The sequence below is a fragment of the Cavia porcellus genome, unplaced genomic scaffold, assembly GCF_034190915.1.
Source record: "Cavia porcellus strain 051 isolate PalLab524CR breed Dunkin Hartley unplaced genomic scaffold, mCavPor4.1 scaffold_31, whole genome shotgun sequence".
NCBI lineage: Eukaryota > Metazoa > Chordata > Mammalia > Rodentia > Caviidae > Cavia > Cavia porcellus.
Genome location: NW_026947514.1, coordinates 10,565,740 through 10,581,592, shown reverse-complemented (window position 1 = coordinate 10,581,592; position 15,853 = coordinate 10,565,740). Strand labels below are relative to the sequence as shown.

The 15,853-nt window shown below is 38.8% G+C and overlaps 1 protein-coding gene across 5 annotated transcripts in view; it reads left to right on the top strand.

The window, feature by feature from the left end:
- Positions 1–15,853, top strand: part of Btbd7 (BTB domain containing 7) — a 105,412-nt gene that overhangs the window by 57,585 nt on the left and 31,974 nt on the right. The window lies entirely within an intron of this gene.

Genomic DNA, 15,853 nt, shown 5'->3' with positions numbered 1-15,853 from the left:
AGCATATGTAAAAGGTGAGTTGGAGGTCAAACATTTCTCTGGTGGTGCTGTGAAGACCTCCTCCTGAGATATAGGTAAAGACAACAAATGACTTGGGGAATTATGGGCAAAGAAGTCTCCAAGACGCTTGTGTTACTCATCTAATCACCTAGGCAGTCTTTCCTGGCAGTGGAGCATGGCAATGCTTTAAATTTTTATATACGTGAAACTCACAGGTTAAACTTAACAAGTTATCTAGCAATCACTTTTTTTTTTCCTTCTTCTTTCTTTTGTACTGGGGATCAAACTCATGACCTTGTGTTTGTTAGGCATAGGCATTTATACCACTGAGCTAATCCCTGGGCCAGCAGTTTATGTGTTAGTAAATGCATATCATTCTTCTATGAACACAGAAAAGAAAAAGGTGACTATCAACTCTTAATTAACATATGTAAGGCACAAATGCAAACCATTTCCCTGCTGTGAAATACTGAGGAACCTTTGGGTATCCTGACAGTGGCCCCTCAGTTCTCAGTTTATATTCCACAGAACCAGAGATCAGTCTCCAGAATGGAATCCAGTTGTCCATATGGTCAATATTCCATTGGCCATTGGCTTCAACAGGGATTCACCAAAAAGACCCTGGGGAAACCTGTCCTCTGCTTTCGGAGTGGCAGCTACTCTAAGAGCATTTAATTAGCTGGCGGAGTAATCAGTGGCAAAGTTCTGTAAGGGATAGTTAAAAGCCTTAGCTAGCACTTCATAAGTTTACAATAAAGGTTTTAAAGTCCACAAGTTATTATTGAAGTATTTTCCTAAATATATAAATGAAAGGTTGGAAAGCCGCCCTTAGTCTAAATGTGTTTTGGACCCTTAAGTGTGGTGCTTTTGGAAATAGTGCCTTGTGGTTTCACTCAGAAGTCAGTTCTTCCCAATATGTCAGTTTCAGTCATCTGAGAGAGACTTGTCCAGAACATTAAGCCAGGATATGTTTTTTATGTGTGTTCTCTTAGATGGGCAAAATTGCGATGTCTCTTCTGATCCAGGGATGGGGTATGTGCCCTTCATCTAAGATGACATCCCTGACTTTGGCATTAGCAAAGGCTAATTTCCTATGGAGAAAAAGGTTGGAACAATCCAGAGTTCTTTGCTTTCTAATTTTACATGCCTCTAAAAAGGAAAGAACAAAGTAGTGGGGAAAGATTAGAAGTAAGACCAGAGAAAGGAAACAAGCAAAACAGGCTTGGCATTTCCTCTGGAGTGTAGAGGAGGATGAGAGCAAGTCTGTCCCAGTGAAACCTGTTCTCGAGGTCTTAAAAATGACCACCAAATTAGTGTCATTTAATTGGTGGAAGGAGACCCATGTTTGATTGTAGGCGTGCATATTTTCTAAATCTGAGCTTGATTTTATTTAAGAACACGCATTTTGCAGAAGTTTAATTAAAGTCTGCTAGAGTTACCTGCTAGCACTGTTACCTAAGTAAAGTCAAGCTCCAGGAGTACCAGTAAATGCAGAAATTAGTTCATGTGCAACATGTACAAGAACAAAAATATCCCATTAAAGAAGTATCATAGGACTAGATGTTTAGCTCAGCGGCACAAGTGTTTGCTTGGCAAGTGTGAGGTCATGCGTTCAATCCCCGGTACCAAGAAAAATAAAGAAGTATCATAACCTTATTATAACCTTCCTATTTTAAAGTTAGATTTATCATTATTTTAGCAAAACTACGTAAGAGACAAACCAGTTATAAGTAATAGGCAAAGACAACACACAAGCATTTATAAGCAATCGGCAATATTGCTTCAAATGCAATATTTGAAGCATAACGTTTGTTATGTAAATGAGACCCAGTCCAGAGTCTGTGAGACAAAGCAAACTGTTACCTCTATCCAGTGATCTCGGTGGAAGACCTCCAAATGGTACAAGGGGAAGAAACCCCCAGTATCTACTATATGTCTGGTACAAGTTCGTGTTCTCTAAAATTGAAGAATGAATTTTAGGAACAATGGAGGTTAAGAATAGAATATATTTATTTAGAGAAAGCAAACTCCGAAAGAAAGACAGCAGGGGTCCCAAGTGGGTTGCGCTGTAGTCAGTGTTTGACTACTCCTGTTTAGCCTTCCACTGCAAGGAGTACAAAACTATTGACAGCCAAGATGCAAGGTATTTGGTACAAATAAAACAGGATTGGGGGGAGGCATAAGTGACAAGTGGAAAAATGGTAAAAGGAAGGCCCACTGCCTGTACAAGTACCCTGGCTGTTTTGTTTAGTATTTCAATTAATTTTATTGAAGGGATATCCCTTAGTACCAAGCATAACAGTAGTTAGGTTACCTCTGCCAACTCAAAATTAACACTGTTGTCAAAATACTGAAATATATCAGCCTTTTGGGAAAACAAATTATCCATAGAATGTGGATTACAAAAAGTTAAAGATAGAAATTACTATGTAGTTCTTGGCTTATTTTCAATGCTTATTTATCTGTAACAATGTCAAATGTGGTTATTTTTATTCTGGATAGACTCAGGCTTCTGCTGCTGAGTAACTGTTCACAGCACTTTACTAATATGCATCTCCTTACATTCATTGGCTCACTTAGAGAATTCCAAACCCTACTTCCGTGATCTCTTAATTATGAAGATGCCTACTTTTCTTAAGACACACTGTGGATATTTGTGAAAATATATTCCTCTAAAACAGTAATGTATTAGAAACTGGCAATTTCATAGGAACAGTACATAGTAGAGACTTTATAGTACTTTAGCAAGAACTTACTTTAGGATAGTACAAGTTTTCAAAGTGCTAATTGATTCTGAGTTACTAATGTAATAGAACTTGTTTTTAATGGAACTAAACTGAGGCAGTAGATTCTGTATAAAAATTTTTATCATGGATGCAAACATGTGTTCTAGAAATATTTAAGCTAATTCAGTGAATGTGCCAAACTTACTAGGTCTGTGCTTTGGCTTAATACAGAATATCCTTAAATTTTAAAGTAATTTCCATATAGCAATACCATTCTCATCTCTGAATTATCTATTACTTGCATTATGGGTACAAAGAAACCATTACATTATCCAGAATATAACCCTTATACTTTTAAAAAGTACGTATGTGAAATGTTGGTTTTGATGTAAACTTCATAATTGAAAATTTAAATTTAAATTAATTAGGTTACCATTTTCAGTATTACCTAAATACAATATATTGATCTAATATAGAAAGTTAGATTAATTTTTAAAATGAAGTTTCACCATCTCAGCCTTATTATTATTTCACAGGTATGCCTTTAGCTTTACAGATGAATTCAAATCTAACAATCCTACTACGTAAGCACCTAGATTACGGCATAAACTACCTAGATTAATTAGGCAGTTTTCCCAAGTTGGAGAACGTCATACTAATCTAGTTGTAATTCATTGTAATTACAGAATCCATAGCTAAAGTAAATCCTGGCTTTTCCTATCCAGAGTTGAGATACAGAACTGAAGTTTCTGCTTTAAAACCAAGCTCTGCTCTTATCTCCTAAAATACCCAGAGGAAAAGGGCTCTGCCCAAACACAAGTATTTTGTCTGTGACCAAATGTAAGCATTCCATCTACTTTTTTTGGAAGTGACTGGAAGGAACTATTCCAAGAATTAAGATGCATTAGTAATCATTATATAGCTATTACTCTGTGAAAGACACCTAGCTAAGCTCTTTTGGAAGCATACTTCAGTTAATCTTAAGTAGCACATGCTGTTGTCCCATTTTAGAGATGAGAAAGCAATGTGTAACTAGCATTGCTTCTGCACATCAAAAGATGAACTTCAAAGCTAAAATTTACGGGGCTGGGGATTTAGCTCAGCGGCATAAGCACCTGCCTTACAAGCAGGCAGTCGTGAGTTCCATCCCTGGTACCGATAAATACGGAAAAAAAAAACTAAAATTTACCTACCACCTACTATACATTCTTGACCAAGCTTCCTGTTATACTTTGTACTTTAAAAGATTTCAGAGATTTTGTTTGATAATAGTTACAAACAGACCATCCTCTGTAACAATCCTGTGCCAAAATAATTAAATTTGAATTCATTTCAAAAGCCATTCATGCTCATTGCTGGGAAAAAAGGGAAATGATAGAGAAACATGAACCACTACTTCCCTCAAATCCTCATTTGTGACATTCTGTGAACAGTTTGATGGTTCCTTTGTGTGTGTGTGTGTGTGTGTGTGTGTGTGTGTGTGTATTTCACATGTATATCTTGTTCCATTGTAAATAGCATCATATTTGCATATTGCCGTGTGTCTTGCTATTTTCATACCTTATAAACCTGAGAGAAATATTTATGTAAGTACCTATAGAATTTTAAAAAATATATATATACGTATATATATATATACACACACACACACACACATATGTTAGAGGCAGTTGGATTTTGCGGTTGGATTCAGATAATAGTGCTAAAGGTGTTTTAGAAAACTTGGTCTCACTCCTCAGTGATGACTACTACTTTAGAAAGTATCTTTTTATAAATGTCTGGAAAGGACTGATCTTAAAGTGTATATATAGAACTGCTAAAACATTCAGTAAATTCCAGCGCACCCAAAACTGCACGGCTTTAATCACTTTTTCATGTATTTCAATTAAAAGGAATAGCATTCTCTATTATAAATTGATATTGGCTAGCTTCCCTTTATCTCTAAGAAAGGGATGACTTTGGAATATTAAAAGACTGAATTCTGATGTGGTTCTTGATTCTAAAGCACTTCATATACATCTCATACTTATATTGACATGTTTATAAAACTTTGACAAATTTTTTCATTTACCATGTTGTTGAAGGGTGAAATGTTCACACACCTGTTTTTAATACAAAGAAAGCAAAAATAAATTAATGCTCTTAAATGTCTTCACTTCTAAATATACTCTTCAGGCTGGGGATTTAGCTCAGCAGCATAAGCCCCAGCTTTGCAAGCTAGAGGTCATGAGTTTGATCCCCGGTACAAAAATAAAAAAACTCCTCACCTACAATAGAATTAGGCCTTTTCCAAAGTGATTTGGTTTTAACATTAAGTTGCTGTTGTCCATCTTCTTTCCTAATTGAAATTTATATCCAAGAATAATGCTGGATTTTGAAACTGATTCTATAAATGGACATCACGTTGTTCTTCTAAATCTATTGATAGGTATTTAATAAGAGAAGTTCAGAAATGTTTATAAGCTGAACTGTGATTCAGTTTTTCTTATACCTCATTTTAAACTATTTAAAATTGAGCCAGACATGGTGGCACATGCCTATAATCCCAGCACTTGGGAGGCTGAGGCAGGGGGATTACTGTGAGTTTGAGACCAGACTGGGCTGTATGGCAATACCCTGTCTCAAAAAGACAAAAAAAAAAAAAAAAAAAGGAAAAACTATTTAAAGTCTTCGGTGATCTGAATACCACTCCTAAATTACATCTTTCAATCTTTTAGAGGTATTACTACATTAAATAGAAGTAGATGATTCTGGAGGATATAGCTCAGAGGTAGAGCACTTGGCTAGTATAAGCAAGGCCATGACTTTGAGGCCTAGCATCTCCTTCTGAAAAAAAGTAGACAGATGACTGTGTTGTAAACCTGATCATATACCTATAAAATGAGATGGCAGGGTCCAGGGATTTAGTTTAGCAGTTTAGCAGTGTAAACTCTTGCCTGGAAAGTACTTTTGATCCCTGTACCAAAAATAAATAAATAAATAAAATGAGATGACTGTTATGTGAGTTTTCAAGCAAATAAAGTAAAAATGGGACATTATTAAGGTAGAAAAAGTAGACTGCCAATTCAGATAGGCTCTTTGGCATAGAATTAGACTGTGTCTTCTAAATTTTATTCATTTAACAAACAATTGTTAAGCTCTTACTGTATGCCCTGGGATTAATGAATGCAATAGCTCAGTGATGAGTACCATTAGGCAGTTTTGGCAGAAGTGCTGTAATAAAGCGCTGTATGCCATGCTGTATGCTGTGCGGGAAGAAGAGAAAACTCAGCTCCCTGTATGGAGAGTAGGGGTTAACAGGACACAGCTTCCCAGAGAAACAAGATCTGGTGAATGAAAAGGTTATAAAACAGAAGGAGCATGCAGAGCAAAAGGAATAACAAGTATAAAGCCCTAGAGATAACAAAGCAAGCAAAGCAAAACCTTTTGGTTGGGGGAGAATGGGGCTGCAGAGATGAGAAGTGTGGCCAAAAATGAGGCTCCAGGAAAACAGGACTGTACCAGATAGCCTTATTTGCCTTCCTGACCCAGTAGGCTTCATCCTGGCTCTAGCAGGTCTTGTGGTCTGCTTGCATTTGCATTTTCTGAAAGCTCTTTGGCTACAGTATACAGAACCTGTAAGAAGTGTTCTAGAAGGAATGGAGTTTAAAAAAAAAAAAAAAAGGATAGTTTGTAAGCAAATAAAAATCTATGTAGTGTAGACTTAACTTTGTTTTGTTCCTTTCAAAGCTGGGAGATCAGACTCATGGTCTTACACACACTAGGCAGGCAGATGCTTTTTCACTGAGCCACATCTCAGGCCACTACTAATTATTTTTAAACGTTTTATACTGTTCATTCAGGGAAATCTATTGAGCAGTGTTCTTTGTCAGGCACTGTGCTAAGTACTTGACTCGCATCATCCTCTATTGTGGTTATTCACATACAGTTGAACTGGGTCTATAAAATGTTATTACTTACCTTTGGTTACAGATAAGAAATGTTAAAATTTGAATCCAGGTCCATTTGACTCCAGAGCTACTCTCTCCAAGAGGGAAGAGGGAATATGATCTCTGAGAAGATACTATCTGTGAGGTGCTTTTTGGGGGGAGGGGTGCCAGGGATTCGAACTCAAGACCTCGCATTTGCCAAGCAGGCACTACGCCGCTGAGGTGACTAACCAGAGAACATTAGAAAGTCTGAAAGGCATATTTACATGTCTACTTTCAAAAGCTGTTGAATTTTCTCCTTTATTATAACAGAAATAAAGATATTAATTACAGTCACTAGGGAAATAATGGTTAAAGATAGTGAAGAAGGTGTAGTTGTTACCTTGATACCCAAAGTAAAAGGTTTTTAGATTTTGTTTTGTTTTGGGTTTTTTGTTGTTGTTGTTCTGTTTTGTTTTTGAGACAGGGTCTTACTATGCAATTTAGGCTGCCTTGAGTTCACTTTGTAGCCCAGTCTGTTCTCAAACTTGGAAGAATTCTCCTGCCTCAGCCTCTTGAGTGCTGGGATTATAGACATACACTGCCACACCCAGCTGTTCCCCTGCTTTGTTTTTTTTTGTTTTGTTTTGTTTTGTTTGAATTTTTTATTTTAAATAGAAGTATAAACCTCTGAGCTTTCCATATAATAAAAGGATTTTCTGTGACAGGAAAGTGTACAATGCATTTGGATTGTCACTGTTTCTGTGTTCCTTAAGGGTCTTTGATTCACTCTTCTCACCCCATACATCCCTACAAATCTATATTTGCCTTGAATTAGAATATACCAGAAGTATGTACCCTTCCAAGGAAGCTTGACTATAGTAATCATTCACTCATGTATTGTTTACTGCAGTGTTTAAAGTAAATAGCTACCATTCATGTAAATGTTTACTGTAAACAATGTAATAAGTGCCATTACTGTAATTAATCTTATTTTTCAAAATAACTCCATGAGATAACTATTATACACATTTTTTGGATGAATATGCAGGCAGAATTTTCACACATCACATACCTAAAGAGAATTGGGATTGGGACTCTGGTCAATCCAAGGCTAGTGGTATTTCTCACGTCTCTCTTCCAGCAGAGATCACATATAAAAGTTCAAGTTCAAACATCCTGTGAGTCCAAGTTCAGTACCCCCACATTGCATGTGGTATCTGTGTCCCTAGAGCTGACTTACAAATGCTGCTCTCCCAGATGACTTACATTAAAAGTGTCGTATCAGACCAGAGTTGGTGGCATATACCTGTAATCCCACCTTCTCAGCAGGTTATGGTAGGAGAGTAACAAGTTCTAAGACACCCTAGACCACTTAGGCCCCTTAGACCCTGTCTTGTAGAGGGCTGGAGATACACCTCAGTTTAGAACATTTGCCTAGCATGTACAAGGCCTCAATCCTACTCCCAATACCACCACCAAAAAGAAAGCTGTCAGAGAACATTGATTTGTGAAGTAAATGTAAATAGCAGCCTAAACTCGGCCTCATAATACATGTCTCTAACCCCAGCATTCTGGGAGCCCAAGGAAGAATAGGATTCTAAGCTCGAGCCCAGACTAGGCAATTTAGCAAGACTCTGTCTCAAAATATAAAAGGACTGGAAATGTATCTCTGTGCAAAGACTCTGTAGTATTTGATCATCAGTACTACAAATAAGTAAATAAAATAAAAATTTAAAAAGGTCAGTTCATATTAAGTATTTTAAGTGTACTTAAACATAATCCTGTGTATTTCATGGCCTGAAGGGTAATCTTTTATTCAACAATTAGTAAAAAAAATTTTCCTTTAGGCCATGAAAGTATGCTTGTCCTTTTTCTTTATTAATTTACTAAAGTTTTTCCCAAAAGTTTTTCTGCTTCTATCCCATCTTTGTCTGTTTCTCCAACATAACTTGGCAAAAGTTACAGAAATAAGAATGCACATTAATGCACACAGACAGCACAAATCTCAGTCATTGCTTCCTTTCCATCAAAAAGGAGTGATGTCTCGGGGTGGAGTGCCTTCACATTTCCTTCCATTACTTGCTTGGCTTGGGTTTTGTGGTTATTGATTGATTTTACTGAGTACTAAGGGAAGGAACTGCAGGCAACTTCTGTAGCCTGGTGGTGGTGGTGGTAGTGGTGAATTTTTTGACTAGGTAATACTTAGGCACAGAGCAGAATTTTTAAAAATGAAGCCTCCTGCCCTTCTAAACCTTTTTCCCCAGCCACTCAGTTTCCTTCCACAGAGGCAGGCAGTGTTACTAATTTCTCATGTAGCCTTCCAATAGATATCCTGGAGTGTTTTAGGGCATAACTTTTAAAATACATTAAAGGGCAACATGAACAGATATTAAAATTCATTTGTAATGTTAGTAATCATTTTTGGCATTTACCTATTGTAAAAAAAAATCTTATAAGACTATTAAAAAGGGACAGAGAGAGGGGAGGACTAGGATGGAAGACATGCCCCCACATCCCACCTACACCCTGTGAGCCAACTGGCGTGTGGGCTTGGAGCAAAAGAACACCACCACCCCCTCAAGCAACTGGCTGATTTGAAGGAACATAGATTGAGATATAGCAACTGAAGTAAAAAAACAACCTAAAGCTTGTATCATTTGATTGACTTTACAGGCCATTTAGAGTTGCTTAGTGCAAGCAACTATTTAGAGGATAACAGTATGGAATATATAGTAACTGTGGTAGATTCTCTTCTTTCTTGTTTTTAAAATCCAGTATCAGGTTGTCACTATTCTGTTTCATTTTTCTGTTTTTCTGTTGTCATTATTCTGTTTTATTACCTTTAAAATAAAAGGAGGACAGAACTTTGGAAGATACACTTCCATGTGGCTAAGACCATACTTCTGTACTCTGTACCTTTTTACCCAACAGGGACAACTAAATTCAAAACATTAGCTACCAGAATGAGGAATAAAATGCAGAAATGTCCTTTTATTCCCAAACTATGATGAATCCTTATCTAAAATATTGGTTGCCTTCTTTGTTTTGTTTTGTTTTTTGGTACTGGGGACCGTGCGCTTGCAAGGCAGGCACTTACGCTGCTGAGCTAAATCCCTGGCCCTTAGTTACCTTCTTAAGGGAAATAGTAATGTGAGATACATTCTAAGAAAAAGCATCTGAAATAGATTAAAAGAATGTGGATGCTAAGGACAGAGTATAATGATGAGTGTAATGCTAAGGTGGTCATACATTTCCTGGGACCGGTAGCCTATAAGGTGATCCCAGTTGCTCCACTTTCTGGTATTCACTCTCCAACTTCTTTTTGAGAAAAGGTCTCACTATGTAGTTTGGACCGACCTTGAATTCACTCTGTAGCCCAAGCTGGTCCTGAACTGGCTGTGATTCCCCAACCTCAGCCTGCTGAGTGCTGGGATTACAGGTGTGTGCCACCACGCACTCCCCTCCTGGTAGTATTCACACTCTTATGTAACCCTCTCTCCTTAAGTGTGTGTGCAACCTATGGCCAGTGTCAATGATGCTGAAAATTATACAGAATTCTGTTTTGATAGTAGACTTGTGCTAGACACTTACCTGTGCCGCATTTTGAAGAAGTAAGCCACTGTGTGGTGAGATGGCCTGGTAAGAGACCTACATGACAAAAAATGAACATGACCCCAGGCAACAGTCAGCAAGAAGCTGGCCTTAGTCATTCTGCCGACAGTTTGATAAACAGGGAAGCAGATTGTTCCCCATTTGAGTCTTCAAATGAGACATGAGCCCAGTTGACATTTCCATGCATCCTTGTGAAACCATGACAAAGACCCAGCTCACCATGCCCAAACTTTTGAACCCCAGAAAATATGAAATGATAAAAGTTTATGGTAATCTGTTACACAGTAATAGAAAACTAATCCATTATTTAACCTTTTGATATTTTTTAGATCAGCAGTATCAACAGTTTCTTTTGTTTAAACAATTAGGGGCAACCCACTCGAGATCCCGAGATCCCTTCTGTGTCTCTGACAGAAGCTTTCTTTCTCTCAGTAAACATATTCTGAACAAGAAAAAAGAAAAAGAAAAACACTAGGAAACTGAAATTTTTCTCACTCCCCTCCCTTCCCTCTCCTTTCTTCCTTTTTTTTTTTTTTTTTTTTTTTGGTGGTACAGGGATACCTCTCAAAACCTCACACTTGCCAGGAAGGCGCGCTTTCTTTTTTTCTTTTTCCTTTTTCTTTCTCTTCCCCTCCTCTTATCCCCCTTCTTTTTCTCCTCCCCTTCTCATCCTCCTTTCACTTTGGCATGCGTGCACATGGCACGCACATGCTCTCTGTCTCTTTCACTTTCCCTTTCTTTTTTTTTTTTTTCTTTTTTCTTTTTTCTTTTTTTTTTTTTTTTTTTTTTTTACAGGAAATTGAACCCTAGGCCTTTGCACTGAGCTACATACCCAGCCCTTTTTATTTTAAGATAGGGTGTAAATCGCTAAGTTGCCTGGGTTGGGCTGGAAATTGGGATCCTCCTGCTTTAGTCTTTTAGAATGCTAGCATCACAGGCATGAGCTACCATGCCCAGATCATTTGATGGAACATTTAAGACAAGTACTTTGGTTCCAATTAACAACTTTGATCTCTCTTCTAAGTGAATAAATTCAAACTATTTGAAACCACTTTTTGAGTGACAGATTTATAATATTGGTGAATTACTGGATTTCAGGTTACCTTTCTAAACTTTCACTGAGAACAAATCTACATGCAATAACATACATAATATAGCTGTTTTTTAAGTTGTTTTCAGATAGGGTCTCTAGATGACTTTATTAAAGGTTGTACTCTGTTCTTTTTCTTCAACAAGCCATATTTTTTTTTTTTTGAAACTGTATATGTTGTCACTTGCCTTCAACAACTTCCACATACATAGTCTTCCCTTTGCCTGGAATACCATTTTTTTCCATTCCCTTAAAGTGATATATTCTTTATTATCTCAACTGGAAAGCCATTGTTTGCCGTGTTTACAATTTTGAGAATTCAGGTAGCCCCCATACTACTATATACCATAGTTTTTTAATACACTTTTTCTACCTCTCTTAGAGGATTGTTAGCTTCTTGAGATCAAGGGTTGTTTGTATTGTAGTCTAAAGATGTAGCTCAGTGGTGAAGTATTGCCTTGCATGTGCAGGCACTGGTTTCAGTCATCCCTAGTACTACAAAAACTAAGAAAGTGAAGAAGAAGCTGAGTGTAGTGGCACTCGGCTATAAATCCTAGCACTTGGCAGGCTGAAAAACAGGAGGTTCACCATGAGTGTGAGGCTAGCCTGAGCCACATAGTGAGTTCAGAGACAGCTTAGACTACAGTGAGACCCTATCTGAAAACAACTTATATTGTTGTTTTCAGAACAGCTATATTATGTACGTTATTGCATGTAGATTTGTTCTCAGTGAAAGTTTAGAAAGGTAACCTGAAATCCAGTGTTAAATGGAACGTTAATTTGACTCCAAAATCCAGAACGACTATTAAAAATACTATTTTTGTGTAAAGCAGTGTCAAGACTGAAATGTTTGTTTGTTTTGTTTTGGGGTTTTGTTTTTTGGTACCAGGAACTGAACGCAGGACTTTGCACTTGGCCAGCAGGCACTATGCTGCTAAACTATATCTCCAGCCCCCCACCCGCACCCCAAATTTTTGTTACTCATTCATCCATTTATGGACATACTGGCAGTTACTTTGTTTTGGTTTTTTGTTTGTTTGATTTAGTTTTGGTTTTGGTTTTGGTTTTGGTTTTGGTACCAGCAATCAAACCTAAGGTATTCTGCTTGTTAGGCAGACACTGTGCTGCTGAACTGTGTCCCTGGCCCAAGAATGGAGCTTTTGGTATCTGCCTTAGCCTAGGTTTCGTCTAGTAAGTAAACCCTAGGATAAGGACTTGCATTTAGATAGTTTATTTGAGAATGTTCTTGAGGAAGTGAGTATGGGAGATTGGGAAGGGCGAAATGAAATGAAATGAAATGAAATGAAATAGTCATACAGTTATGTGCTTCGAGCTGATCTTTGATGTAGACAACTGAGCTTCACCCTGCTGACATCCTTTGACCAGCTAGATGGAATACTTCCACACAAGGGAAGGAAAAGGATGCATTTGCTTGTCAGCCTTCATTTCCCCTTTGGAAAAGTGTTTTCATCTTAAGCTTTGTGTGTTTATGTACAGGGGCCTAGCTGATTCCTGGAGGTGCCCACTCCAAGGTGTCAGAATTTCCACAGCAGAATGCAAGAGGTATGAAGCCGTGACTGAGGAAGGTCTGTCTGGATACACCTTTGCAACAGGGTCATTACAGCAAAAGGCAGAGAGAACACGATGTGGGCACAAGAGTTGCTTAACTCATTCTTCTTGTATCACTCAGATCAGTTTACATACTGTGCGCCATTAAATCCAGTCCACCAGAGTCTTTTTAAGGCAGTGACACTTCCACAAAAGGCTGGCATCAAGGAAGACGGCGGAATTAGACACAGTCCCACTCCTGCAACTGGCTAGAACTCTTATTCTCTCATCATAGCTTTTCAGAGTTTGCTCAGAGGAATGGCAGCTCTGGCTTGTTGGAGTTAAATCTTACACAGTTGTGGGAGAAGCTGAGGGAGTGATGGGGTCCAGTGAACCTGAGAAGAGAAGCCATGTGCTCCAGCCGCTGAACTGGGTCTACGAAGAGGCTCTCAGGAGAAGTGGCTCTCGTGTCCAGAGAGCTGCAGCCAGCCATCTGATGTTGGGCACGGGGCCAGTGTAGTCAGTGGGGCCACAGTGGAAGGAAGAGCTAGGATGGAGCAGAAAAGAAGCAAGGCAGGGCAGTACCCACTAGTACCTTTGTGTCCACCTGTCACCATACTTAACTACAGAGATTTTTGGAGAGTAACGGTAGCTGCCTCACGTCCGCCTTCCAAGTCCCTCACATTTTTCTTTTGATCACCACTAATTTGGAACCATTAGTGGTTGGGACGGAGAGTGGGAAAAATAGTTAAAATACTAAAAATTAGCACAGTTTCCCCCTTCCTTTAGAAAACCTAGATTTTTATCCCCCTTCTCAAACTTCAACTTGCTGGAAAATGCCTCAGTAACCTGCTCCAGCACTCTCAAAACACACACACACACACACACACACACACACGCCTCAGTAACCTGCTCCAGCACTCTCAAAACACACACACACACACACACACACACACACACACACACACACGCCTCAGTAACCTGCTCCAGCACTCTCAAAACACACACACACACACACACACACACACACACACGCCTCAGTAACCTGCTCCAGCACTCTCAAAACACACACATACACACACACACACACACACACACACACACACACACACACACACACGGACCCCCCCTTGTGCATGCAACTGTTGCAGTTCTTTGAGTGTCTCCTGCCAGAACAGGACTTACATTTCCCCCCATACTATGCACCTGATGCAGATTACTTTGGAGGTGATGAGCAGATTTGGGTTGATCTTGAAAAAGATAGCCATCTTCTTGCCAGGTGGGGTAGACTGCCATTCTCCAAAAAGGAATTTTTTAGCCCAGAAAATTGAAATGAATCTTGGGGATTAACATCTCAACTCATCCATTCATTCCAAGTCTAAGTGTTAAGTTCCCCTGTCCCCCTTTTTTTGTTAGTACTAGAGACTGAACCAAGGGCCCTTGTTTTTAGCTATATCCCAGCCTTTTTTGTTTTGAGACGGTGTCTCACTCAGTTGCACAAGCTGGGTTCAAATATGCAATCTTTCTGCCTCAGCTTCCCAAAGTGCTGAGATTACATGTTGGGCACGGGACCAGTGTAGTCAGTGGAGCTAGAGCCCATATTTTATCATAGATTTACTGACGCCTTCATTCAAATAAACTTTGTAGCTCTGGTAGTCTTCAGATTAAATCTCAAGCCTAAATTGTAACAGTCTGCCCTGTAGCTTCAGGATATAGATTTTCTTTAAACACTGACCTGGAAGTCTCCAGACTTGGAAAAATGCCAGATTTCAGAGTTAGCCAAGCCAAATCCACAGCTTGCTCTTTCATAGCTTTAATCAAACTGTTAATCAAAAACTATCCAAAATCAGGGCTTTTAGTCACCAGTGTTTGTGTTCCATTCAGGTGCCACAACTACTGCTGAGCTAATCCTTCATTTTCCATTTATATCTGAGGTTAATCTGCTTTCTGTGAAAATTCCTTCTGTTATGCTGCTGCATGCAAGGGTTATTATCTCCCACTTACAAAAATGGGGAGAGGTTTATTGCTATTACCAGAGAGGAATCCTGTTTTGGGTTTTTTGTTGTTGTTGTTGTTGTTGTTGTTGGTATCCAGAACTGGACTTACGACTTCACACTTGCCAGGCAGGTGCATTGTGCTGCTGAGCTATATCCCCCAGGCCAGAAATCCTATTTTCTAGAGTCATTTCTGTTATTAGCCATTGTGACCTGAATTTCTTCTTTCATTCTCTACAATCTCTGCTGCCAGCCAGCCCAAAATGAGTTTCATGCGGGTCGTTGGTTTGCTAAGTGCTCCTGGACATAAGAGAAGTGAGGCTGGGAAGCCAGGAGAGCCGTGGGAAAGGAGTCTTCCGAGCTCTCAGAAGTCGCAGTGTCCAAAGGGTGAACTGGCAGTTTAAAATACTGAGACACAGGTTGGCTTGTCTTCTGTCCTGTTTGTCCCTCACTTTCTGTCTTGGATCTATAATTCTTGGTTGCTTGTTTAAAATAGATAAATGGAGATGATGAGATGATAGTTGTGTTTTAGGAAACCGACATTGAACAGTGTAAGTCTGGATTGTAAAACGTGAGGGAGAGGAGACTTTTCAGAAGTTCATACATGAGGTGCTGAGGATTTAAACAAAGATGGTATTAGAGGGGATGGAAAATAAAGAGGCTAATCAAAGAGTTGTGACAGACATGTCAGGGGAACATACTGATTTAATATCAAGGTCAAAGGGCGGGTAGGCAGTGTAGAAATTTACGATGTCTAGTCCAGAGAAAGGACAGTGTGTAGACAAATGGCCATAATAGTCACCATAATCTCCAGAATGCTGGTAGATTATTTCAGCTTCAAATGAGCAACTAAGACTCACAAGGATGTGCTGGCAAAAGAGAGTCAGGAATTAAGTAAAATAACTGCCCCCATTCAAAACCCATTCTCCCGACTGCTTCCTGTCATCCTCACTTGCTTCTTGTTTCACAGTT